Source organism: Elgaria multicarinata, chromosome 9 (genome assembly GCF_023053635.1).
Source record: "Elgaria multicarinata webbii isolate HBS135686 ecotype San Diego chromosome 9, rElgMul1.1.pri, whole genome shotgun sequence".
NCBI classification, from domain to species: Eukaryota; Metazoa; Chordata; class Lepidosauria; order Squamata; family Anguidae; genus Elgaria; species Elgaria multicarinata.
In genome coordinates, this window is record NC_086179.1 from 49050487 (window position 1) to 49077762 (window position 27276).

The 27276-nt window shown below is 40.6% G+C and overlaps 1 protein-coding gene across 1 annotated transcript in view; it reads left to right on the forward strand.

The window, feature by feature from the left end:
• PPFIA2 (PTPRF interacting protein alpha 2) overlaps positions 1-27276 on the forward strand; it is a 295048-nt gene that overhangs the window by 8938 nt on the left and 258834 nt on the right. The window lies entirely within an intron of this gene.

The following is a 27276-nucleotide window of genomic DNA, read 5'->3' on the forward strand; positions in this document are numbered from 1 at the left end:
CCTTTCACAACCTCATTGGCAGGGATGTCAAAAATTTTGGAGACATTTCACAGGGTGCAGGGTTGTAATGAGGTGTCTGAGAGGTTCGCATATGCTCGTTATTGTACAGTTTTTATCCCGTTCTGTCTTACAGCCAGTGGAGGCTGGGCACCCCAATGTCAAGTGGGCGGTGAATCCACTCTGCGTTCGGTCACAACCAGTCAGAACTCTAAAGGAGATATCCAAGGTCCTGAACCCTAACCCCCAAATAGGTTCAGCTCACTTGATAACTCCCTCAAGGTTCTGACTTAAACCCAGAGCAAATTCACTGCCCCACTACCATCGGAGTCACCAGCCTTCACTATTTGCAGAGTCTCCAGCTGCTTCAGCTTTCTGAAAAGTTCCCAGAGGATTTAACCATAGGGATTACACATTTCCTCCATTGCATAAATGGGGTTTTTATGGCTTCCATTTACGCAATGGGGGAAATTACATAATTTCCAGAGCCTCCATTGCCAGGCACTTGTTGGGCTAGATGGGCGCTCGACCCGTGGGCCTGCGAATGCTCTACAAGTGCCCAACTCAGTCCAGGAGTCTGGACTCCTGGACCCAGTCAAGCGCATGCAACATCCGTGCTTAACCACGACTTCCACCCTTGCTGCTGCCTGCTGAATGGGACTTTTTTTTGGTTTGGTTGTTGTTAAAAGCTCTTTTAACACTCAGCTTTCAGGTACCCAGCAAGCAACAGCACTCCAGGAAATCTTGGTTAAGTCCTCTTTCCAGAAAACTCAAGCAGCCAAAGATTCTGCAAGAACAGAATGGAATAAAAAAGACAAGAAAAATAAAGAGTGTGCACCCACATGCATCCATCAGCCACCTCCTTACAGTAAGATAAGCCCTGAAGCCCTGCACACTGAGAAATTTCTCCAACATTCTCACCCCTTCCCACAATTTTTGGGGGCAATTTCTTTTTGCCCTTCCCCCAACAAATGGTCTAAAATCAATAGATGGAAAAACTCGGCACACTGCTAGAAAACCCCCACTGCTCTTGCATCTTTTTGGATGCATCAAGCTACCCCTTCCTTTGAAATAAATGACTTGGCCCTAACGCAGCCTTCCCCGACCTTGCACCCTCCAAATGTGTGGGACCACAACTCCCAGCATGCCCCAGCCATAATATAGGAGTTCAGCCATTAGCAGAAGAGCAGAATATATTGTTTTAGCATAATAGCAGATCAGTCTTCTCCTTCCTCTTCATAGCTGTTGTCTTTCAACTTCACCTTTGCCCCCAAAATGGAAGCTGATATTCTTGGCACAGTCAGACTATATTTCTTTTACACCAAAATCCATCACAAAACAAAGCAGACTAGCAGTGTAATCCTATGCACCTATACTCTGAAGTAGATTGCACTGCATCCAATGGCACTTGCTCCCAGGTAACTGTGTATTGGATTGCAGCCTAAATAGGCTTCTGGTGAAGATGATTTTTGTGATGTCTGGTAGAACTTCCCACTTGATAAAGGACACGTATAAATTTAATCCAGGATGCCCACTCCCAATAAATGAAAACAGATTTTTACTTAGAGATGGATGGCTTGAAAGGGAAATGAGTTCAGAGAACTGTTCATAAGAATTGGGAGGACTTGGGATGTCCTGTGGATGAGATACTACTGTAAAGGAGCACGCACCAGCGAAAGCCGGCCCTTGGACTGGATTTAGCACAGATCCCCAGAACAAATGCTCACAATTTGGAGGTTTAAGACCATTTATTTCAGGAAATGGGTAGGTTACATGGGATTAGCAACTAAAACTATTAAAACATGCATATATATAAGAACCCAGAAAAAGCAAGCCAGAAACTAAAACTACAGTTCATACATCACCCAGCCATAGAGTCAGCCAGCCGCGCTGAACTCCCCCCACAAGTATATTTTATAGTCTCTTTTCCTCCAACTCCTTCCCCTCTCCCCTTGGCTTCTCATACGTAGATCTTTCACACCTCCGCCTGAGATGTTAATGTCTCTCAAGGCCGGGCGGACATGCCTCAGGCAGTTCCTGGCATCACCATTCTCCCCCATGCAGCTGGACCGCTTATCTCCCTTTTCCTATGAACCATAACAATAAAATTAACACGTTAAAAGACAGGCCAGCCCCAGTTCCATTCACCCATCCCTTACAACTACTATATGCCAAATGAAGGAAATTGTATCGGGACGGTCAGAAAACAATTTGGGGAAACAAGAGGTTTTGACAGAGAACATAGATTAGCACAGTTGCAATAATTGCTCTGCATTCTAGATTCTGTTATATTGAATGACCTTGGTTCAACAGAGGAATGGGCAGTGACCAGAGCAGGAGGAGTATAAAGAAACAGAATGGGATTGAGGTAGATAGCTGTATCCACTTTTTCCCAAATCCGATAGTTTTGCAGTATGTCCAGAGACTTATGCTGCAATAGTTAAAGCAAGGAATAGGATCAGACTTACAATTCTGATAGGATTGCATTTTTAATGTTTCACTTTGGAAACATGCATGCAATACCTTTAATTTCACCAGAGCAGGTAGATTTATAGTTTAGGGAGTATTATAGCCATTTAGTATTTATTAAATACTGTAGGCAACAATCTGACCAAATTTAGTCAAATCTGGTGCTTTGCATTTGTTCTCAGAGTGCTGAATTATGTTTGATTTAGCACACACTTGAACTTTAGCAGGGATGGAAATACAGATCTTGATCTATTGAGCTTCATTTCTAGTTTATCATAAAAGCCTGTTTTTAACCTTACTTATGTATTATGTGAGATGGCAAATGTTCCACTGTTACAGTTCTGGTAGAGTAGTTGCTGTGAATATAAATGGCTAATTTAAGAAACTGTATTTGAACTTTTATTTAGAATCACTTAGTGAGGGATGGATATGATCTTTTCCTTATGCAAAGAGACTGGGTTCTGGTGGATACATATTCAGGAGTACAAGACTGGGAAAGAATTATATTTTAAAAAATATGAAATGAATTATTTCTTGAAGTTATGTTTCATGTACTGGGGCGGAGGGTTCCACTGAAGATGGCAGAATGGTTCTTAATCTCTCATCAAATGTTAAAATTAGAGTCTTGGGGCAACTTAAAGACTAACAAATTTATTCTGGCATAAGCTTTTGTGAACACCATCCATTTCATCAGGTGCATGAAGTATTAAAAAAAACAAAAGGAGGAGAGCATCCAAGTCAGGACAGAAAAAAGGGGAGAAACAGGTTCTCAGGATGCTTAAAATACTTTATTTCAAGGCCCAACATGTTTCAGCCTGGGTTCTTTCAAAGGCCTTTCTCAGGGGGCTGTATTATTAAAAATACGTTGAATTACATTTTGGGGACAACACATAACACAGAACTGTAAAATTATTAAGGTTAATAATGGAGTTAATTAGGCACATTGCCACAAAGGCCTATGCACATATTTAATTTGTTAAAATATTTATACCTCATGAAGGCTCTAAGGCCTATACATAAAAGCTTGTATAAATCACATGAAAAAGATTTTAACGGAAATATAATATACAGATTCTTGCTTAATAAGAGATGTCTGCAGAAATACTCCTAACAAGGTGACCATCTCCTTAGATAATCGATGGCGACTGAGAAAGATGACATTCAGAGGCCCTCTTTATACTCTAGTTCATTTTTTCCCATTTTTTTGGACTCTGCCAGGTGCTTCTGTGTAACAATGATAAGGGCAAGGTCTCATAATGTGACACAGCTACTCATAGAATAATAGAGTTAGAAGGGGCCTATAAGGCCATCGAGTCCAACCCTCTGATGTGCAGGGCTATCTGGAAGTGATTGCTGAGTCACAGGAGGGGCAAAAATTCTAGTTCTTCATTCAAGCCTCTGGGATTCAGAGTTTTTAACCTCAGAATCCATTCTATTTCCTTTCTTAGTAACAGTTTGTCATCATGTATGTTAAGTTTGTCCATTGCCCCAAACTTTAGGTCTTCATAGGGATGATGTTGTTCTGAAAAGTGGTCTACTAATGGAGCACCTGGTCTGTTGTTCTTTAAATTATCCCTATGCATCTTTTCAGTGGTCTAATTGTTTTGCCTATATAGACCTTCAGGTATTTGCACTGGATGGCATAAATGACAAAGGAACTGTTACAGGTAGTAAAATGTTTCAGGAAATATCTCTGCTGGTCAGAGGGATTTTTGAATTCTGTGACTTTGAGAGTATGCTTGGAGTAGCAGCAGTGTCCACAGGGAGGGTGACCCTTGGTAAAATGTTGAGTGCATTTCCATCATGTTCTTTCTAATCACTTCTGATCAATAAATTTCTTATACGGTATTCCTGGTCCTTTTAAAGGAGACCATAGGTTTTTCCTGACACCCTGTGATATATTGGACAATGTGCTAGTGTCTTCCTTGCAGATGGTTTGTTTTATGGTCATACGTTAGATTGCAGTTGATTCAGTCTGGGACTGTTGTGATCTTTTTAGCTAAGAGCTCTGCCCCTAGCTTTGCCTCTGCCTTCTTGAGGCTTTGTGTGATTACAGCAATGGGATACCCTCTTTCTTTTAATTGCACAGCATCTGCGATTCCTGTCTGAAATCTGTTGCTTTGGAACAGTTACGTTTAAGTCTTAGGAACTGTTCATATGGGAGGTCATTTCTTAAAGCATCACGGTGGGAGCTATCGTCCCTGAGATAACTGGAAACATCAGTGGGTTTTCTATAAATGGAGGTGATAAGACGTTCTCCCTCCTTCTTCACTTTTAGGTTTAGAAAATGAATTTCTCTGGTGTTGAACTGGATGTCAAACTTAATATTTTCATTCTTAGAATTTACCCACATTATAAACTGTTGGAAATCTTCCCCATTTCCCCACCAAATGGTAAATATGTCATCAATATAACTCAGCTATATCAGAAGATGTCTTACATATTTCCCCTCTGATGAGAAAAAATCTTTTTCGTATTCTGCCATATACAGATTGGCTACCTCTGGAGCCATGGAACATGGCTACTCCCTTGATTTCCCAGTAAAATTTGTTGTTGAATCGGAAATAATTCCTGCATAAGGCTAGAGGAGGAAATGGGTAAGGGGGTGTTTTTCTGTTCTCTTGTCCAATGTGTGTTGTGTAACAGTTATGGCATCCTGCTGAGATATATTGGTGTATAAAAATGATCCTCAGAATATTTCCCTCTTGTACATTAATGGATTTATTTTGTTTATGAAATCCTGTGACTCAGCAATCACTTGCAGATACCCCTACAAATCAGGAGCTGTGTCACAGCATGACATGTTAACCTCAAATCGGCAGATCTGTTTTGTAATAAGTTTTTAAGTGGCCTAAATAGACTACTGTGTTGTTGTTGTTGTTATTATTATTATTATTATTATTATTATTATTTATTTATTTATTTATATATCACCATCAATGTATATTTGTTAAGCAGTTCAAACAATTTTAGGTGTGATCCTATGCATGTTTAGACAGAAAAGAAGTCCTACAACTCCCTGCATTCCCTAGTCAGGCAGTACTGGCTGGGGAATGCTGGGAGTTGTAGGCCTTTTTTTGGTCTGAGCATGCATAGGATTGCCCCTTTAAGCACTGTACAAAGAGTAGAGGTGTTTGATGCCATCCCTGAAGCACACATATACAGTTTGATTTTGAGCTGGCAACCCCTAGATACGTTCCTGATCTCCTCTGCTGCTGCTGCTGTAAGGTAAAACTGGGAGTGAAAGCTTGATTTGCTCTGGTATAAGATTGAATGCTGATAAAGTATTCACTGCTATAAAACTTGAAATGGTTCAAATCTGTTTACAGTGTTCATTGGTGTGCTAAATTGAAGTGTATACAGATTTCTGCAAGCTTTGTCCTGGCTCCCAGAAGCCCATAGCCAGAAATCTTTGGTTGAGAAGTACTAAAAGCACAACAGGAAGCCATCATAAGTCTAAGTGAAAGAGCAGCTACTTTAATTTGATAATTAGATAAATCCATTAAACAATTTTAATACATTTTTCAATGATTTTTTTTAAAAAATGTGTCAAGTGTATGCAACTGATGGGATCATGGTAGTTAATTTCTAAATAAAATAATGTGAAAGCAAATGACAAGCAATAGAAATAAATATGGCCATTGGTCATGCTGGCTGGGGATGATGGGAGTTGTATACCAATGCATCTGCAAGGTGCCAGGTTGGGGAAGGCTGGTCTGTACAGTTTGTACTGGCATAGGCTCTGCTTACACAGTCTACTTCAGCCTTCCCAACCTGATGCCCTCCAAATACATTTGACTCCAACTCCCATTAGCTCCAGCCAATCATAGCTAATGGTCAGGAATTTGGGAGTTGTAGTCCAGAACATCTGGAAGGACCATGTTGAGGCAGACTAGTCTACTGAATGTTTAGAGTTCAGGGGTGGGGCTTTCTGGCCCTTTCTTTTTCCACCCACATGTGTGTTCAGCCATCCTTGAATTGACACCTTGACTAAACTGCCTTACCTTAAGAACTGGATCTCACATTTTGCTCAGTGAGATGAGGGAAACAAATGTGTGTTGTTTTTAAATCCTGTAACATAGCATTCTGTCAGCTACTCTTGAGTAAATCACTTCTCCATAGCCATTCCATGAATCCTCTGTTCATTTGGCTTATATATCTCCTTTGGTCAAGTTGAGGCAGTGGTGGTGGTGGCCATAAATCTTGGATAGAATGTGGGCAATGTGTTCCCGAAACGATGTTGGAAGGAAGAGATGGCTGTCAGTTGGTACTTACATTTCAAATGAGTGCTGGTAGAGCTGTTGCCTGCAAGGCATACCCTTTTACATAGAAACTTATCTGCCAATGCCAGAAGTGTGTGTGGTTGTACAGTGAGGGGAAAGACATTTTGCATATACTCAGGGTTTCTCTCATCATGACTTGCCAGGTTGTCCTAACACTGAGAAGAAGCCACATCTGCAACATAATGATTTAGGCCAGCCTTTCCTGGGCTGGTGACCTCTAGATGTTTGGACTTCAACACCCATCAGCCTCAGTCAGCATGACCAATGGTCAGAAATATTGGAATTCTAGTCCAAAACATCTGGAGGGCACCAGCTTGGGGAAAGCTGGTTTAGGGGCTTAAATTTCCCTAGACATAATTCTGTGAAGCTACCATTTATCCCCATTTACTTACATGCAGTTACTAGTTCCCTGTTTAATTCAAAGGTATCTTGCCTGTGTTAGTTGTATAGCCCTAGTTCTAGATATTGGTGGAGGTTGGCTTTCCAGTTCTTACTCACTGCTGTGGAAAAATGCATCATGCACATGCTCAGAGGCACATGTTCCTTTACCCAGGCAAATTGTGACAAGGTCATTGAGCCCTATTAGCAATCAATGATAAAATGTACTGCTGAGATTAAGGAGAAGTGAAACAAATGTGAAAAGAGGAAGGGGATGAAGGATGCTGAGCAGAGAAGATGGTTGAGTAGAGCACATAGGAAAGAGGGCGGAAATTGGCAAGCAAGAGCTCCTGTGCAGGTATGGAGCTTTTACTCTGCCACCTCTTGAAACCAATTGGGTTGAAAGTATCCCCGTGTTTTTGTAAGATTTCAATCTTCATAAGTAAAAAAAAAAAAAAAAGCTAGAGCAGCCTTCCTCAATCTGATGCACTCCAAACGTGTTGAATTATTATTCCCATAATTCCCCAGACAGAACAGTTTAGGTGGCTGGGGCTTATGGGAATTGGAATCCAACACATCTAGAGTGCATCAGCTTGTGGAAGGCTGGGCTAGAGACTATATATCTTCAAAGAAGAGAGCTGGAATATCCCTGAGACTGGGAGGCCTCCTCATGGCTCTGTTGCTGAGCACCCTGGCTCTTCAGAGCTCAGGTTCCTCAGAAACTGAGGAGCAGTTAAAACATTATGGACCTTTGAGGAAGTTTGCCGAACACACTTACCTATGTCAACACTCCATATGGCAGATGATACATTTAAAAGCACTAACCCCCACTCCAGGTGTGAACTCGTGTGTGCATCACATGCAGAGCCACTGTTAGGAATAGAGAACCCTAGAGTGCAGATGCTCTAGTCATATGGGCTGACCCATAGGGTGAGAGCTCTTTAAACGCTTTACCTGTTGCATGGAGTGGTGACACAGGTAACTGTCTGGTGGGTTCCATCCAGGGCCCATAGTGTTCAAATCAGGCCCAAGTCACCGGCTCAGAGAATGAAAAACAGTTGGGCGATAAAAAGGATATGCAAGAAAAGAGGAAAGAAACAAGTGAACAGCGGAGCTGTTTTCTGGGGAATGTACCATTACTGGGACGTGGTGTTTGTTGATGTCGTTCAGAGATTGAGTATCTCTGGCCTGCTATGTTCATAACATTACTCCCCGCTCCCCGCCACAAGTATTAACATGTTTTTGCAGATGTCACTAGAAAACTAGTAATGGTTCTGCCGTTAATAGAGTTAATTGGGACATTAGAAAACGTATTCTGTTTCAGGTTTGTCTTCCACTAAGACTACCCAAGGCTCACACCGTAGTACGTGGGAGGGCCTAGATATTGGAAGAGAGGCAGACCTCTACAATTCTAGAATATTGACTTCCTGTTCTGTCTTGAACAAGGTGCTAGACTAGGTCCACATCAAACAGCATAGCTCCTTATGTTCTTATGTAAAGCGTAATGTGACACACGACACAATTGTTCAAGTAGATGTTGCTGGGGTGGAAGGGGGAAGAGAGATGGAGCAACCACAGTTCTCCTTGTCTTATAACAACATGTTCTCCCATAGGTTTTGCTGGAAACCTCCACTTTGGGATATACTTGCAAGGAAGGCTCTGCTTTCTTTTTAGAATGCAAGCTTGTGGGAGACTTGGGGGAGGGTAGAAAGGGAATAGGGAGGAAAATGTAATGACCTTGCTCTATCGAACCATTACATGAAATTTAATCAATACTACACTTTAATTGGGTTGCGTTAAGAACATTAATGATAGTCTTACATTTTCTTCATTGCTATTGAGCTATAAGGATTTTGCTGATTCAGGGAAGAGAAGTGCAATCTGGGAAGAAAATAATTAGGTTCTTTAATAACATGAAAGTTATATATTCAGTGGCCTACTGTTCTTTCCTCCTTGATTATTTTTTTCTCCGCACCAGTCTGATCGCCACATAAGTACTATAAACACCTCATAAAATCCATTGGATAGGGAGAGAAATTCATCATAAATCTGGGCACATCTGTGATGTGCCATGTTAACTTTGGAAAGGGCACACTCAGTGATATACGTATGTGTGTGTTTTTAAAGGTGCTCCAAAAGCATACAGTTCCAAAGAAATGGTTATTTCCTCTTACCTGGCGTCTTGAACATGGCTGGATGGGGAATGCTGGGCACGATCTACACTAATGCTTTATAATAGTTTATAATGGTTTTGACAATTGATGTGGCCCATGACTAGAGATGTAAAATTTCTGGAAATTTTGAAGCCATGGGGGGGAAAAACGTTTTATTTTTGGGTTTTTCCCGGAAAACATGGGCATTTTCAGAAAAATTGAACCCACCCACCCTGCAATATTAGTACTTCTTACAGATTGAAAATCACTTTGTTACTTTAGGAACAGAAAATGTAATTATGCACAAGTTGGTTTGGCATTAAAATTATCACATTTGGTATATTAAAAGTACAGTGTATTCAAGCAATTATTACAAATTGATTTTATTTTTTAAAATTTTTACCTTTTTTGTAACAAAGGGAGCTACAAGCTCCTGAACTGTAAGGAACCTCTTTGTTTTTGCGAGTTTATGAGGAGCAGGCAAAAACAACAACAATTAAAAACAATTAAAAACAAACAGAAGAAACCATCAACATTAGTTACAAAGAAAATTATTTATGTTCCCATAAAAAGAACTGAGAAAAAAGGGGGACCAAGATTCAATGAATATGCATGAAAAATTCAAAAATTTTCAATGGGGAGCGGTATATAAATATTCTAAATAAATAAATAAAAAAACTGAGAAAAAAGGGGGCCAAAATTCAATGAATATGCATGAAAATTTCAAAGATTTTCAATGGGGAGCGGTATATAAATATTCTAAATAAATAAATAAATATAATCAGACTCATTTTCTGAGCTATATAGCTATCACTATCAGTTTCAGTCTCTGCTTCAATGGCAGTGCTCCCTAGAGACAGAGTTATAGTCTCAATTTGCAACCTAGGACTTGCTTGTCCTTGGTGCATTGAAATTGTAATAATCTGATACTGTACATCGTTTTTAGAAATCATTTAGAGAAGTAAATATATGAACAACTTGTCTTAAACATTTTATTCATCATGCTAAAATAAAACATTCCATAATCCATTTCTTTCTTCATTTTTTAAATTTTTCCAATGGGCCCCCCCAAAAATGGCTTTGGAAAAATGTGGGGGACGACAGTTTTTTCCTGAATTTTTCCAGTTTTTTTTATGGGCCTTCACATCTCTACCCAAGACATATTCCATATACCATTTTCAAACCATTTTCATAGTGTTATATTCTGCTTGATGTAGATCTGGCCCTGGAGTTGTGTATGCCTTCTTTTCTTGTCAAAACATTCATAGGATTTTGCACCCTTAATGTGTTTTATCATTGATTTTATCACTGTTTTAATTGTATTTGCTTTTACTATGTATGTTGCCCTAAGAGCTTCAGCTATAGGGTGGCTCATAAACTGAATGAATGAATACATAAATATTTTAGGTTAATATATTATATAAGATAAGATGTAACATCTTGCCTAATTAAGAGATCTGGAGATCTAAAAACTTTTCACATTTTATTTAAAATCTTTGAATTTAGATACCATGGAAGTCTTGTAATGGTGTAAGAGATAAATTGGAGATGAGAAGTTGAAGCTTAATTTGACCTTAGGAAACGATGGCATTGCTGAAATTGCTAAGTTGCCTTTTTGCTTTGTTACGAAGTAACACATTTAGCATGTTAATTAGCTCATATGGGACAGAAACTATACATATGTAATTTGAAAGATAGTTTTTGTCTTTGCAGTTAAAAATATTGAGAAAACTAGTTATAACGAGCTCTGCATTGTTCATAAGCCTTCCAATTTCTTGCCGAACATCTTATATTTTCCCATGTATATTGGCATCTAACAAATCCTCTAAGACAACATTTTAATCAGTTCAAGTTTTGTTTTCTTATTGGCCAGAGGACATGATAGAAATGCTAATATTCAATAACATAAAATGATGTATAGTAGCATACTAGAATCCATATCTTACAGATTATTACAGTACACAAAATATAGGTCAACCAAAATTAGTTGCCATTCCAGTGGTCATAGGGCATCTTCATCCTGCTCACCCTTCTCTGGACATAATTTGATCGTGGCAGTAGTTCAAAAAAGGAATTCCTTGGATAATGCTAAGGCACATAGCTGGTTTGTATACTGCTTCCTGACATCTACTTGCTAACAGAAGGTTACATTTTGAAGGCCTGGCTATTTTTCTTTACCTGACTGCGGCTGGGGAAGAAATTGGTATGGATGGGACATTTAAAAAGAAAAATGTAGATAGACATCTTAGAGAATATGAGTAAAACAACTGTTGGCAACCGATTTAAGACTTAGTAGTTGGATTAGAATTCTCAGTATGAAGTATCCAATCTGAGCCTCTAAAGGATTACATTATCACAGATTGGAGTAACAATGGATTCCTCCAGGGGGCAGGACTTGGAGACCAAACCCTTGCCCCAGTGGAATCCATGATGGCTTTACAGGCCTGCTCTGAATGATGCTGAATTTGAACATGACAAATCATGGTTCCATTTAATTACTAAGAAAAATATGAAATCAGGAAAGAACTGCAAATTGTATACATGAGACCAGTACTATATCATAAGAACAGAAGAAGAGCCATGCTGTGTCAGATGAAGGGTCCATCTAGTCCAGTACTCTGTTCAACCAACTGTGGCCAACCAACTGTTGACCAGGAACCCACAGGTGCAACAGCAAACCCCACCCCCATGTTCCCCAGCAACTAGTATATACAGGCATACTGCCTCTGACACTACTAGCCTTCTCCTCTAGGAATTTATCCAACCCCATTTAAAGCCATCCAAATTGGTGGCCATCATTACATCTTGTGGTGGTGAATTCCATAGTTTTGCTATGCGCTGTGTGAAGAAGTATTTTGTTTTATTTCACTTGAAACTCTCACAAATCCACTTAATGGGATGACCATGGGTTCTAGAGGGAGAAAAATGTCTCCCGAACCACTTTCCCCACACCATGCAGAATTTTATACACCTCTGTCACTCCTACAATATACAAATGTTGAAGTTGCAAGCATCACTTATCTTCAGTCCTTGTGCTCTTCAGAAACATGTCTGGCAAAAAACAATATTAACTTCAATCGATTAGCTTTGTAATCTGAGATTGAAAATTTGTATCTGATTTTAAGACATTTTGTTGTGAAGTTTTAACTATGTTAAAAAAACAAACCATTATTTTAATAGTATAGTACTGATCTTCTGCGTAAAATTTGCAGTTATTTTCTGATTTCTTGTTTTTGTTTCAAATTATCTCTTCTGTTTGGCCTTCAGTTTTATTCCTTGTTACAGAGATTATATCACATTGAAGCTGAAGTGTCACAAGCCAATTGTAAGGCCAAATCTGCCTTCGAGGGGGGAAAATAATAATGCTGTGAGATACCATATATAATTGCATCACTTGAAATAAATTCTAGTATAAAGTTGGCTGGTGGATTGGAAAGCTTCCTATGTGATTTTAAAAGCTGCTGCACTGATACTACTCATTGCAGAAGCTAGTTGTTGTTGAAGGAACTACTTATTGCAAGCATGTATTGTAAAAAAAAACAAAAAAAAAAACCAGACAGAGGAGGACCTGTACATAAATTACCCAACTGAGTAAAGCTGGATTGTTATACAATGAAAGGTAAATGCTATACATGCTTTATTACTTAATAAATGTGCCCTATGGGTGACACAATATAAAAGATATACTTTAAATAAAGAAAATAATGAACACCATTGATTCTATCTTATACTTTGAATAAACAAATTAATCAGGAATATGAACACTGTTTAAATGGGCACATAATAAATTCTGTTTAAATGGGCACATAATAAACCCAATTGCTATAGAAAGAAAACGGATTACAACACTGAAATTATTTTTTATGAGTTTACAGATTGTGCTCAATAACTAAAATATATGGAACACTTTATGAACTGATTTCACAGAATTCCTTGCTGCCGCTAAGAAAATGTCTTAATTTTAGAAAAGACATAGGGGTGGGGCACTTTGGTGGGTGCCAAGAGAGGTGTCTAGGGGTGCATTGGTGCCCATGTGCACCACATTATCCTCCCTGGCCTAGTAGATCAGAACTGTGCAGAAATCCAGAACTGATTTCTATAGGGAAAGAGCTGAGCATGAGATTATCAAAGGGGAAAGGGGCTCTAGGATAGAAACCAATTGTTTGTTTTTTGTTTATGTGCTGATGCTTGAAGCGTGCTACATGTAAAACCAAGTATTTGCTTGGAGTTGAATATGCGTGCCTTGGAATCATTGGTGCTATCTTGGATTAGACCATCTCTAGTTGTTTACATTACCTTCTGAAAAGCCATGCCTCAAGTCAAAGAATATGAGTTGCCTTCTAGAGTGCAGGGAGAAGAAAATCCTAGGGGCTACGAAACAATTTCTGGCTGAAATTGTTCATGGCAAGGTTGCTTGCAGCAGGAACAGTGTGTTCCTCTCTCCACTTTTAATTCTGCTTCATAAACATCCCTATCAGTTACTTTTAACTTGAACCAGACACATTAACGGGCACATAAACTATTTGATGGCTCATTATCTCAAAGCTTGTAAAGACACATGACATAAAACTGGGATAAAAATAAATCCATTCTGGTCAATGGCATGGTGTTTGTTGCCTCTTCAGTACTTTGCCTCTGAGGATAAAACAGAAGGAAAAAACAGAGGGATGAAGCGCCAGAACCTGGTACAACGCAATGAAAGGAAATGCTACTTAAACGCTAATTAAAGTAAAGAGCTAACAAAAGGAAACTGTCTGTCTGAGATCAAAGGCTCTATCCTCTGGTTTCAGCAAAAAACAACAGAAGGCTAAGCTCAAATTGTGTCTTACAAAAATTCAGTTTTATTTATTAGACAGCACTGGTGCGGAAGACCAAAGCTTGTTGAAGTGATTGCTGTTTTCAGGAAAATGTTTCTAAATCTGAAATTCTATACACTCCTATTTGGGAATAAGCCCTACTGAGTTCAGTGGGGTTTACTTTTGAGTTGATAGGATAGGGTTGCACTTTAAGTCTTGCTTCTTTTACAACCTGATCCTGTGTGTATTTAGACCAGTAGTTCCCAAGCTTTTTCAGGTAACCGCCCCCTTGGTTCCACAAACTCATGCCCAGTGCCCCATACCCTACACTATAAAAATCATTATTCAGAATAGCAGTTTTCAATGACCCACTAAGGAAGATAATAACAATAAAATTCAAAACAGTAACAATTAATTGAATATTTATTCAAAATCCAATTACATTCTTTTAGTTTATTCAGTTAAACATAATTGATGGACTTGATCCAGTGATATCATCTTTTCAAAGTCTGATAGTCATTTAGCAAGAATATTAGATATCATATTTAGTAACTAGGGTAGAGTACCTCACTATTCTGTAAATTCTTAATGTGATGGATGGGCTTGATGAAGTGATACCAGTTTCCCAATGTCTGGTTTAAAGTCACTTAACATGAGTCTTAAATCACCACGTTTAGTAATCTGGAGTCGATTTCTTTACTTGGAGAGAAGTAGGCAGACCACACTAAAACCACATTCCACTAAATATGATGTTGGAAATGCAACCAGGAGTTTCTGAACCACTCTCCATAGTGCAGGATAGCGATCAGAAATTTCCTTCTGTAACCAAAACTCCTGGTACGGAAAAGACCACTTCGAGCGTTCTCCCTGCCGCCTCTTTGCTTCTTAGCGCCCCCCTGCCGCCCCCTTGCCTCTTAACGCCCCCCTATGCAATCCCATCGACCCCAAGGGGGCAGTACCGCCCACATTGGGAACCACTGATTTAGACTAACGATGGAAGAATCAGTGATGTTTGAGATCACTGAGATTTTCTAAGCTCCTCCATGAAGCTCAAACTGTCTCACTCTGATTTTCAATTGCAGTCTGTTGTTTGAACAGGAAAAGTGTGCATTTCAGTATCTTTTTTTAAAAAAAGTGTACATCCAAATGCACGCTCCCCCCCCCCCCCCAGCCCCCCGGACTGAGAACTTTTTCAGATGAGGATTAATTGAGGAATTTCCATGGCTCATTCACTCACATTTCATGGGCGATCCAGATGACGACAACGTCCTTTTGTAATCCACCCATGTTTTCCCAACAGTTCTCTTGACTTTTTGCGTAATGCAGAAGATTCTTGAAGGAGGGAAAGAGCAGAGCAGCTACATATTTTCTTTGATGATGTGGATAGTAAAATGTGGAATGGAAGCACTGTGGGACGAGTTGCCCTTGGGGAAAGTGGATGATGTGTTGGATATGCTCCTCCTTTCCGGTTTTCCCGCCATGTATTTCCTGTTATAGAGACATGCACTGCAGCTCCCTTGAGCTCTTCATACAAGCATTAGCAGCTACTTAATTAATTGATTCTTTTGCTGCTTTACTCCAAGAATGAAATGTACTTGGTGCCAGTACTGAAATCACATGCTTAACTTTGTAGTTTGCTGTCATGCTTTTTCTTTTTTAAAGTATGTTAGCAGTACTCCAGAAGAATAAAGTTGTGCAAGGACTATAAATATAATTTTAAAAGTGTTAAATTGTGCAACATGGCTTTGTAATGGTGGAAATGGTGTGGTGATGCAGCCCCCCAACCCCAGGCTTTCTTTTTACATAGCAATGATGTGCTGCCAGTGGGGAAGAGAATCTGTGCAGTCCTATAAAAAGGGAACCGGGGAGGGGGGGGTGATCTCCTTTTATTTGTTTCTTCTGCTGCTTTACTCCTGGAACACAGTTCTGAAATCACCAGCTTAACTTTGTAGTTGTTAATATTTATTTATTTACCTTTATATCCCACATTTTTTCTTCTTATGAGGAACCCAAGTTGGCTGAGATGGTCCTCCTCACCATTTTATCCTCACAACAACCCTGTAAGGTAGGTTAGGCTGAAAGTCAGTGACTAGCCCAAAGTCACCCAGTGGGTTTCCATGGCCAAGTGGGGACTAGAACCTTGATCTAGACTCCCAGCCCAACGCTTCAGCCAGTACACCACATTGGCTCTCAGCTTGTCATCACTACTCCACACTGGCTCTCAGCTTGTCTTCCTGCTGACAGTAATACATACCTTAAAGAGAAAGAACAGCTAGTTAGAAAGTTAATGGGGCAAGCAATCCTATGTCCCTTAGAAAGCATCTGAGGAGCCAAGGATATTTTTGGATTCCCAGGTCCGAGATCAGAGACAGCACTCCGACCTCAGAGGGGGTAATCTGCCCTCCACCCCTTCCCTCTTGCAGCTGGCATGGAAAGAACTGTGCCAGCTGCTCTCCAACATCAAGAACTCGATTTCAGAGGATGAAGAAAGGGGGCATTTTGGTGGCCAGGGAGGGGAGGTGACATGAGAGGCCAGGATACAAGAGCTAGCCTCCTTCCCTCCGCCTCCGAAACATCCCTGCTACACAAGCAAAAAAGCCCATCAAGCGAAAATGCAATGCGGGGGGACAGGGAGGTGATGATCACCTTTACCGCACCTCCTGCTTTACATTGGATTGTAAGCTTCCGAATTCAGAGGCTTATGACCATTGAGGGTCAAAACAATAGAACTGTGTCTCAAGTCAATGAAGGAAAGTGTGTGTGTGTGTGTGTGTGTGTGTGTGTGTGTGTGTGTGTGTGTGTTGTACATAGGTAAAGAAGAACTACTTCAAGTGGTTAAAAAAGAGAGCATAAAATGGTGTCCACAATCCATCCCCCACAAAGAGCATAAGGAAAGCCAGCGTTAATGAAAAGCATGCTGTTCCATTCAAGTTAGGTCATCAAGTATTCATAACCATTTAAAGCAGGTAGATGAAGAAAATCTGGAGAGAGAGAGAGAATAATAACTTTACTAAAAGAGATGAGAGATGCAATCCTATGGTTCCTGGGAAAGCATCCCAGGACCTATAGGATACTACAGAGTCAGACATCCTCCTATGTAGACAGAGAGGGCAGTCTGTCCACGGAAGTCCTCCCTGGATCATGGTGGAGCTTTCTGATGCAAGAGCAAAAAGGAAGCATTGTGGGGAGGCATGTTAGGGCTGGCTCCAAGGTTTCCTTCTTCTCTGGAGTTGCCTCCAGAACAGAGAACAAAATATGCCATCAATGGGAGGAGGAATAATAGGAAAAAGGGGTGTCAAGAAAAAGGGGGGAAACCCACTGCCACCTGCCCTTAGCTGCATAAACTTGGTTTAGGAAGTGGTTGTTCTTCTGCCATGGATTCTCCCTCCCCCACAGGATTGCTGGGTAAGGTTGCAATCCTATACCCACTTATCTGGGGGTAAGCACATTCAACGCAACCTTACTTTTAAATGGACTCGTATAGGATTACACTTGTATGAAACTATTGTGAAAATAAAGAGACACAACAATACAGAAGCTCTCTACTGTAGACTGAGGAAACTAGGCTAGATAGGGTACACACAGAAAAACTTGGTGTGTGTTTTTCTTTTGGTGTTTTTTTTGGGGGGGGGAGGGAAACGCTCGGGACATGATGCCAACAGCATGTTCATTATGCACATCAATGTAGCAGAACAATGGAAGTATTTGAAAAGAAATGAGGGTTTTTTTATAGAGAGAAAGAGAGAGCAATGAAAATAACATGCTGAACGAATGCATGCTCAGGGAGCTTAAATTAAAAAATGTAGAAAACTGCAGCATGACCATTTCATGAGAATATAGATGGACCACACACTATGCTATGTGTGTTTGCGTATGTGTTTTAAGCCTAGAGTGCTTAAGAATGCCAAGCGGATAATGCATTTTGACATAAGCCTTATTCTGGCAATGTAAAGTTGTGGGAAGTAAATGCATGAAGAGGGGGAAACACTAGCTCTTTCCCCTCCATTGTAATTTTTATTGTGATTTTGAATTCTCCTCTTCAGAAAATTTCCCTTGATGTAAATAGTGATGGAGGCAGTACAGCCAATGGGCTTTTACTTTCCTCAGGTTTAGAACACCTGAATAGGCTTTAGATAATTTGATATCTCAGTGTATCAAATGAACAAATTGTAAGGAGGTAAGTGTGGGTCCCCATATATAACCTATTTGCAAGGAGATAATTACAGATGCCAATTGTAAGGAAATAATCTGAGATTACACCACTTCATTGTATTGAGTTTTTGGACCATTTGAACATGGATCTAAGAGTACATCATGCTGGTGCCAATAAAGGTCAACATCTTGTAGTGAAGAACAAAACCATTAAATATACTTTACTAGCATATCACTCTTATGTGTCCCCGCTGTTAAGGTAGCACTGAAATCTCATGGGGATAACATGAGAGTTTTAAAGGCAAAGAACAAGTACAAGATGCTAATAAAAGAAGTGCTTTTCATAATGAAGAGGGGCTAATTACAAACTTAGCAAAAGGTAAAGATGGAGTAGTGTGAACGTAAGACCAGACTTTGGAGAATGTTAGGGGCCTTTGAAATTAAAAGGAGGTTGGAGCTGGCAGGTTTAGAAGGTCATGTAATATAGATAAGATAAATAGTGACTTTCTGATTAGTTACTATTGCTTCTCAACAGAGAAGGGGACTTATTAGTGTGGGTCTGAATTCCTGGTTCCTCTGCTTTATGTCCCATTTTCAGAGAAAATGCTAACAGTTTGACCTTAGACCAAACATTTAAGGTGTGATAAAACTGGTGATCATTACATAACGTGTTTCCACAACGGAAAGGCCGCTATCGTGTTCTAAGAGCCTCTTGTGTGAAACTTTTGTATAATGCTCTTCTTCTGCATGAATGCTCTCAAATTTTCAATTCTGAAAATCCTCCACACACACACACAATGTAGGCTTCTAAATGTTATAAAACATGACTATAAGCAACAAAGCAAGTGTGCGGGGGGGGGGGCACCTAAAAATAAAATAAAAATGTACAGGTGTGAGAGTGTAGATCCACATTTTCCTTTTTAAGACGCCCTGAAAATAAAATGACCCCTTTGGCAAGAGAGAAAATGGCTCAGTTCAGACAACACATTTCTCTATAGTGGTTTTAGAACTCCACAGTGGAGTTTTTACACCACCTTTGAGAAATGTGTTGTCTGGAGGGAAAACTGCACCCCACAGTGGATTTTTTCCTAGAAAACACTCCACGCTGAATATCCACACTGCGCAGAGGAGAGTTCCTGCACAACTGTTGTGTTGTGCGGAGGGCTCTGTGGAGTTTCCCATTGCGTTGAGTGGACTTTTCCCATTGGCTCCAAAGTTCTCTGGCAAGAGAGGTAAAAGTGTGTTCCACTCTAGGAGAGCCACCAGTTTGTTCGGGGTTTTTTGCAGCAATAGCTGAGGGGATACCATCAGGAGGACTGGAGGAGGAGAGAGGGCAGAGGAACTGTCAATCAAACATCACATTGCCTTTTACTCAACTCCAGGGTATCCCACAGTCACACAGTGGTGGAGTCAGACCATGTTGTATGGTGAGTACCCCCTACAAACACAACCACTGAGTAGATTTTTCCCACTGCATTGATTAACGTGTTGTCTGATATGAATACAATAATATTTTATACACACATTCAGTAGAGAATGCGCTTACATTCTTCCTTTATCTTATAGTGATAAATATGTCTCTAAATTCACTAGGTTTTCTCCCCAACCACCTCGACACACTTTTTTATTGAGTCATGTTGAGGGTCCGAGTTGGGCCCTTACTTATTTGGTCTGCTTTTAAAATTATTATTTGGTTTTGCATAATATTTTCCTTTTATTGGATGTTTTGACAAGTGATTGCTGCTAGTAATCAGTGTGACATATTGGCATATGTCCACATGGTGTAACATGCCAACTCTGTACTTATTTTAAAAGTAGTGAGTATTCTGTTTATTTTGCTAAATTTAGTGTATTTACATATATATTTTTTCGGTAATGAAATGAGTTATTAACCTCCTAACTAAATGCATTTTCTTCCCCTAAAGAATTGACAAAGTTTGAAGCAACACTAATTGCCTATGTAGAGCTCATAGCCACGCACTCAGATAGGTATCAGTACAGCAGATTACCTTCTATTAAGTTAATTTATGTCTCTTGCAATTAGTTCCTCTGCACCCTGTATAGTTAAGTTTAATTTACATTTTTGATGTCTCTGATTTCATATTATAAGCTGCTAATTTTGAAACATACTGCAAAGCAGCTTCTTCTTCTTCTTCTCTTCTTCTTCTTCTTCTTCTTCTTCTTCTTCTTCTTCTTCTTCTTCTTCTTCTTCTTCTTCCTGGGTTTAACAGCAGGCAAAACAAGATCAAAGAAAAATGCCCTATTACCATCATCTAGTGACAATAACAATGCCACTTCTCAGCTACATCTGGTAACTGATTCTGGTAACCCATAAAAGTCTTCATAAAATAACCATCACAGAATTCCAAAGGGATTCATTCTGAAAAACAGTCCCTGCTGATGGAATCATATAACATCCAACCCATCCAGCGTGACAGAGGCCATAATCAGTCTTTGTAAAGGTTCTCACAACCTTTTCCAGATCTTCTGATTACATTGTCATTATATAATTTATTTGCTTAAGAAAAATACTATTTATTAACAGTCACAGGTCCAGTATGATTGTACAATGAGTTATGATGACTTATTAACTGTTTATTAACAGTTAATAAGTCTTATTAACAATAATTTTTATCTGCTGTGTATGATTCCTAGAGGAAGAGAGTCATGCATGTGTGAATGCGTAATGTGTATTTATAGATAGAATTGTCTGAGAAATTGCCAGTGAATGGGATAATTACTGCTTGCTGTATGAACAACCAATCCCAACTTCAGTCCCAACAGACATTATACCACTGTGGACTAACGCATGTTATCTCAAATTGGACTGTGTCGCATAGGGAGTTAAGTGCATGCCACAACTAGCCCTGTATTGACAGTGCTGTTTGATTAGTTTAGTTGGGTCACTTTTCAATGATCAAATGAGTTTATTTTATTCATTAATTAACATTTCTATACTGCTGCTCAATAAAAGATTTCCAGGGTGGTTGCCAAGGATAACTTTAAAAGTTAAAAACATAGCAACAACAAAGCAAGCCACTAAAAAGAGAGTATAAAAACAATCCCATCAGGAGTCAAAAGGATGAGGAAAATAAACTTCACCTCGTGCCTAAAAGGACATCAGTGCAGGTACCAGGTGAACCTCCCTGGGGATGAAGAAATTCCCTAGGTAATGCAAATGAGTAACCTCATTACAGAATGTTGATCTAGGCCAACCTTCCCCAGCCTAAAGCCCTTCTGGTGTTTTGGATAATAACTCCTAGCATTCCCACCATTGGCCATGCTGGCTGGAACTGATGGGAGTTGACCTCCAAAACATCTGGATGGCACCAGGTTGGGGAAGGCTGATCTAGCCCCATAGCAAAGCAGTGCAACCAGACACCTCTTTGTTGTGTCTCTACCTGCATTGTGAATTGAATGCTTTGTTCTCTAGCCTAATTTTGGTTGTGTGAATTGGCCCTTGTAAACTGGGAGTATTTCATGATAAGATGAGAAGAGGGAAGAGGTCAGAATCCTGTTCATTCTGTAAAATAAAAGGAGGGAGGCCAACATTTTAATAAAACTCATTAAGAGCACCTTGTGGTCAGTCAGTCCATCCCATATAGACTATCAAACATTAGCTCTGTTTCCTGTCTCCAGCTTTTTAAAAGCCTAAGATATCCTGTTGCATCATATGTCAAGTTTCATATATATATATACTGTTATATTTTACTGTTTTAACTCTGTATTTTAATCTTATATCAACTTTGCTGTGTGGTTTTATCCTGGTTGCGCTTTTTATACTGTATTTCGTAATTGTGTTTTAACCTGTTGGATGTTTTACTGTGGTTTTAATTTTGTGAACCGCCCAGAGAGCTTCAGCTATTGGGCAATATAAAAATGTAATAAATAAATAAATAAATAAATAAAATAAAAATACACACACACACACACACACACACACACACATACATACATATATATATACACACGTGTGTGTGTGTGTGTGTGTGTGTGTGTGTGTGTGTGTGTGTGTTAGTTGTATGGAACTTATTAGCAACCCTACTCCTGTAAGGCTTTTAAAATTTGAACCATGAAATCACTAGAAAGTTATACTCTTAGCAACAGTTAATTTTACCTGTAAGTAATCATCTCAGGATTTTCCTAGGTATTAAAGATTGGTAGCAGTTTTCATCCTGTTAACTGAAATAACACTAAGTGTGTAAGAATAAAAGATTATCCAAGGACAGTTCTAGAGGATGAATGTGAAATGTAACCTCTCATTTTATGCCAGAAATAAATGGACAATTGCAAGCTTTATGATTGATCAAAGAGTATGATTCATATCTCCCTTTCTGACTGTCAGGGACTTTTCTGTCAGAAGTATAGGTTCTCATTGTCATACTCCTACTGGCATTTTAAAACCAATGATTCTGTGAGCTTTCATTATACACACACACACACATTAGAATTTTATCTTATAGCTATTAATAACTACATACAAATTGCAGTAACTTCTAATATATACATCAGATTTTAAAGACCTAACTCAATGGTGCAGTACTAGGGGGCATCATTATACTCCAGGAGCCAAGTAGGTACTATTGGATGTGCTCCAGCTCTTTACTCTCCCTCCTATTAGAGTAACCCTAGGTGCATATTCAAGCTCATAGCCCATCACATGTTTTTAAATCCATCCAAGCAATCACCCACCTAAGGTGCTTAGTCTGTTGAAGAGTGATGATTACCATCCATTTTTATGAGTGAAATGGGGATTGGTTATGGGTCAAGTGAAGTAATATGTGAGAATAATACTAAGGGGTAATCATAATCATAGTCAGAACCATGCAAAGTGGCTCACAGAAAATAGACAAGTTAAGTACAATAATAGCTCAAATAGCTGCAATACATAATAAAAACTATAGCAAAACTGCAATATAAAGTTGACAGCTCAAGAGTTCAGTTAATGCCAATCAAAATTAAATTGAATATAAACCCTAACAAAGATTAATTAACATTATCCGGTGCCAATAACAACATTATATCTACATTAATAATCCATTCAGCAGTTCATCTTAAGAGACAGAGTATGGAATCTAGCCCAAATCAATCTAGCTGCAGGATCAGAAATGAATATAACTAACAAATTGAACTACCCTTACAGTAGCCGCCAACCAAAGTCAAGAATACTATCTCTCTATACATAAACATAACCCAAATGTCAAACTAAAAGCCCTACATTTGTTCTAGATGAGACACACATACCCCAAACAAACATACACATTGGGATCCCAATGAGATAAAACCACCATAAGGCACTTCAGACAGCTCACCCTTTAGCAATAGAAGACCAAAACCCTCACTAGGACCTCATGTCCAGAGTCAAGAAAGGGCACCTCTCCCCTCTTGGCTGCCTCTAGGTAGTAGAGCAGCAGAAGTTGTTCTGGATGAATTAATCAAGGGCAGAGCTTCTCAAACTGTGGGCTATGGGCCACTGGTGGTGCCATAAGCTCTAGGGCTGTGCACCACCTCAGATCTGAACCCTGAATCCAAAGCGAATCGGGGTGATTCAGACCTCTGAATCATGGATCCAAGGTGGTTTGGGCGAAGGCCGAGGCGACCTGAAGCCAATTGGCTCTGAAGCTTCGAGCTGCCTCGGAGCTGGCCCTCGGCGGGTCCCTTACCTACTGCTTGCACCTCCGCTGCAGGAGAGGTGGAGGCAGCAGGTAAGTGGGGAAGGGGGGAGGAGGCTTACCTGCCACTGCCCTTGCGTCTGGCGGCGTCCACTGCTGCTGACGCATAAGCCCGGAAGTAGGCCGGGCTTATGCATCAGCAGCAGTGGAAGCCATTGGGCAGTGGAGGCAGCAGCAGGTAAGTGGGGAGGGGGGGCTTACCTGCCTCCACCATCTGCTGCCCCCGCCATCCTTGCAAGGGTGGCAGAGGCCGGCGGAGGCACCAGGTTAGTGGGGAAGGGGACAACTTTCTGGGTACCCTACCAGGAAAAGGGTTTAAGGGGAGTAAATTTTTAAAAAATCATTAAAAAAATCAAGGGATGACCCAGTATGATTCAAACCTGGCATGCTGAAATCTCTCCTTTAGCGCTATCACTGTGCCAATTTTGATCTCTTTAGCTTTAAAACTTACGCAGATATAAACATTTGTTTAATTTCCATTTTAAAAATCCCTTAAAATCAAGGGATGACCCAATCTGATTCAAACTTGGCATGGCTAAAGTCCTCCTTAAGAGCTATCACTGTGCCAATTTTGATCTTTTTATCTTTAAAAATGAGGGTGCTACTGGCAAGGAGGGTGCATTTTCCACATTTCTTTTAAGGTGAAAATGCCTACTCAGGAGTAAGTTCAGTGGGACCTCTTCTTGCTCCAGAGGGACTGCTTATAACCCACATGCAAATTTAATCCATATATTAACTGATTAATCAACTAAAACTCCTATCAGCTTCCACTGGAGGTTGCATAGTGTTCCTCTTGTCGCACACTTCCAATCGCATGAAAGACCACAGGTGTGTGGACATGCTTATTCACAGTTCCATCCTATTCATTTCAATGGGCTTGAACCCCCTTCCCTTTTTGGATACTGAGCTGAGGAAAGGTGGGAAGGAAGGGAAGGCTTGCCTCATGGGAGGGGGAGCCCAGCTGCGATCCTGTGTATGCTTATTTGGGATTAAGCCACATCAGAGCCTTGGATTGAGGGCAATTTGCAGCCCCCCTTTTATTGAAAAGGATTGGGGAGGAGGCACAGTGGGGGGGGCGGAGGATCCCTGGCTGGGTCATGCGCAAGATGGGCTGCTTAAAGTGGGAAGAGCTTGTCTGGCAGTGCTCCCCAACCCGAGCTGTGTTTACTCAGAAGTAAAGGGCAGTTAACTGCCAAGTCCACATGAATCTCTCTCTCTCGCTGGAGGCTTTCGGGCTGCGAGAGGTAGAGAAAGAGAGGAAGGAGGAGGGAGGGGGAGAGAGATGGGGTGAGAGGGAAAGGGAAGGGGAGAGAAGCTACGCAGCCAGCCCAGTCCAGCTGAAGAAAAGGCACGCCCCTCTCTTTTGTCATCAATACTGCCTCTTGAAAACATGCCCACAGAACATTGGATTGAAAACGATGGTGAAAATACACGTTGAAGTTTGAGCAGTGTGCTTTCGCATTACCAGAAGAACCGGACATTCTGCACATCAAAAAAACATCAGTGGGGGTGGGGAGAACTGCAATTACAGCAGGACATGGACGGCGTCATCTGAGTCCTTTGCATGCAGTGCACAGTGACAGCAGGCTATAACGCTGGTGCGATGGAGGTTTCAGAGAATTTGAGGGTAGCTCTGGACGTTATGGACAAGCTGAGTGTGCAGCAAGTTCCTCCTTTAGCTGCTAATGGCTTTCCATCGGAGTAGGGAAATTGAGCATGTGGCCATAGAGGGAATGTGCCAGTTCTGATTCAGCCAGTGTTAAGAAGCCCCATTCATTGGATGCAGAAACGGCGGTGACACTTCAGTGCTTTGTCGTAATATCTGGGTTATTCATTTGGTGGGAAAGTGGGAGCCAGAGGAAAACCACTTGTCTTGCCCCTTCCCTGTTCTGTTTGATTGAATACCCTCTTATATCTTCCATTGCTGCCTGGGTGATTTTGAGTCAACTCTGTTTACAACCAAACGTTTTTACCATCTAATCTTACATTTCACTTAATCTTCTTGCTTCATCACCCAAATGTATTCTCTCCTCTCCTTTGCCAGTGATAGTGTCACCCTTCACCTGTTTATGTTTGTAATTCAGGAGCCATTTAAAATTTCTTCATGTACTCATGTCCTGTCCAAGTCTGGCTGCTGAATCCTCTACCTCTTGCTTTTGAGAAATGTATTTTGTCTTGTTCAGGCCCCAGCTGGTAAACTTGTTTGTAAACTGGGAGCATTCATTCTGTTGATTACTTCTAATGTGCTTTTACTTTAAGAAAAGTGTAATGCACACAGCACTGATCTATCCCTTCACTGCAAACTTATTTTAGGCTTATTGTTCAGCTGAGTCATGCAATAGAACAGTGTCTCCTGGTGGCTTGCCCAGTTGGTACCAATGAGTTCTTATAAGTCTTCATTACCTGCTGTTATTTGCAGGTTGGAAATTAATCAGTTAATCTGAACAATGTATATGGAGGTCCAGTGTGGTGTAATGCTGGACTAGGTCTGGAGAGACCCAGATTCAAATTCTGACTCAGCCAGGAGACTCCAGGTGCTGTCTTTTAGCCTAGCCTACTCACAGGATTGTTGTGAAAATAAAATATGGGGAGCACCGTATTAGAAACCTTGAGCTCCCTGGAGGAAAGATGGAGTTGGAGTTGTTGCATTGCAGGGAATTGCATTGCAGCTATGTGCCTTAACTAATATACGAATCCTAGCCTCTTAAAACATCAAGGCTTCTAATAGTGAACCCAGGTGGTCAGTGCCAACAGGATTGTAGGCAAAACAGAACCACTGAAAAACAAGGAGGAGGTATTGGCTTGCTGGGGAGAACCCCAGGCTTTGCAAAATCTTCTCCCAAATATAAAGAGGTAACTTCTCCCAAAATACCCAATGAGGATTGAGCATGCTGAGTAGCCACAGAATAGATGTCCCATCTTAGGGAAAAGAACAGCCTTATAACACTTCTTTTTCCCTGTGGCAGGGGTGCACAACTTGCAGCCCACATGCAGCCCTGAGACGTATGCTGTGCGGCCTCCCAGCTCCCCCTGTTGCCCAGGAACAATGGGAGGGAGTCCTTCTCCCTGCAGGGACACGGCAGTAGCTGGCATCTCTGCTTCCCCACCCCGAAGTAGCCTCCTTCCGCACCTGCTAGTCTTCTTGCATGGATCCACTGGGATAGGGGCAAGATGAAATCCTCTCTCCCACCCCAGCAATCTTCCATGTCTGTGTATGTGTGCACATGCCTATCCTCGAGGACCCTGCCAACATTGGGGCCAAATGTCCAGGACTTGTGCACCCCTGTCCTATGGTGTATGTCAGGAGGTGCATCACAGGACACTGCAGTCCACCCAGGAATGTCTGGGCAAAGAGTGCTGCCGCGGAGTTTAAAAA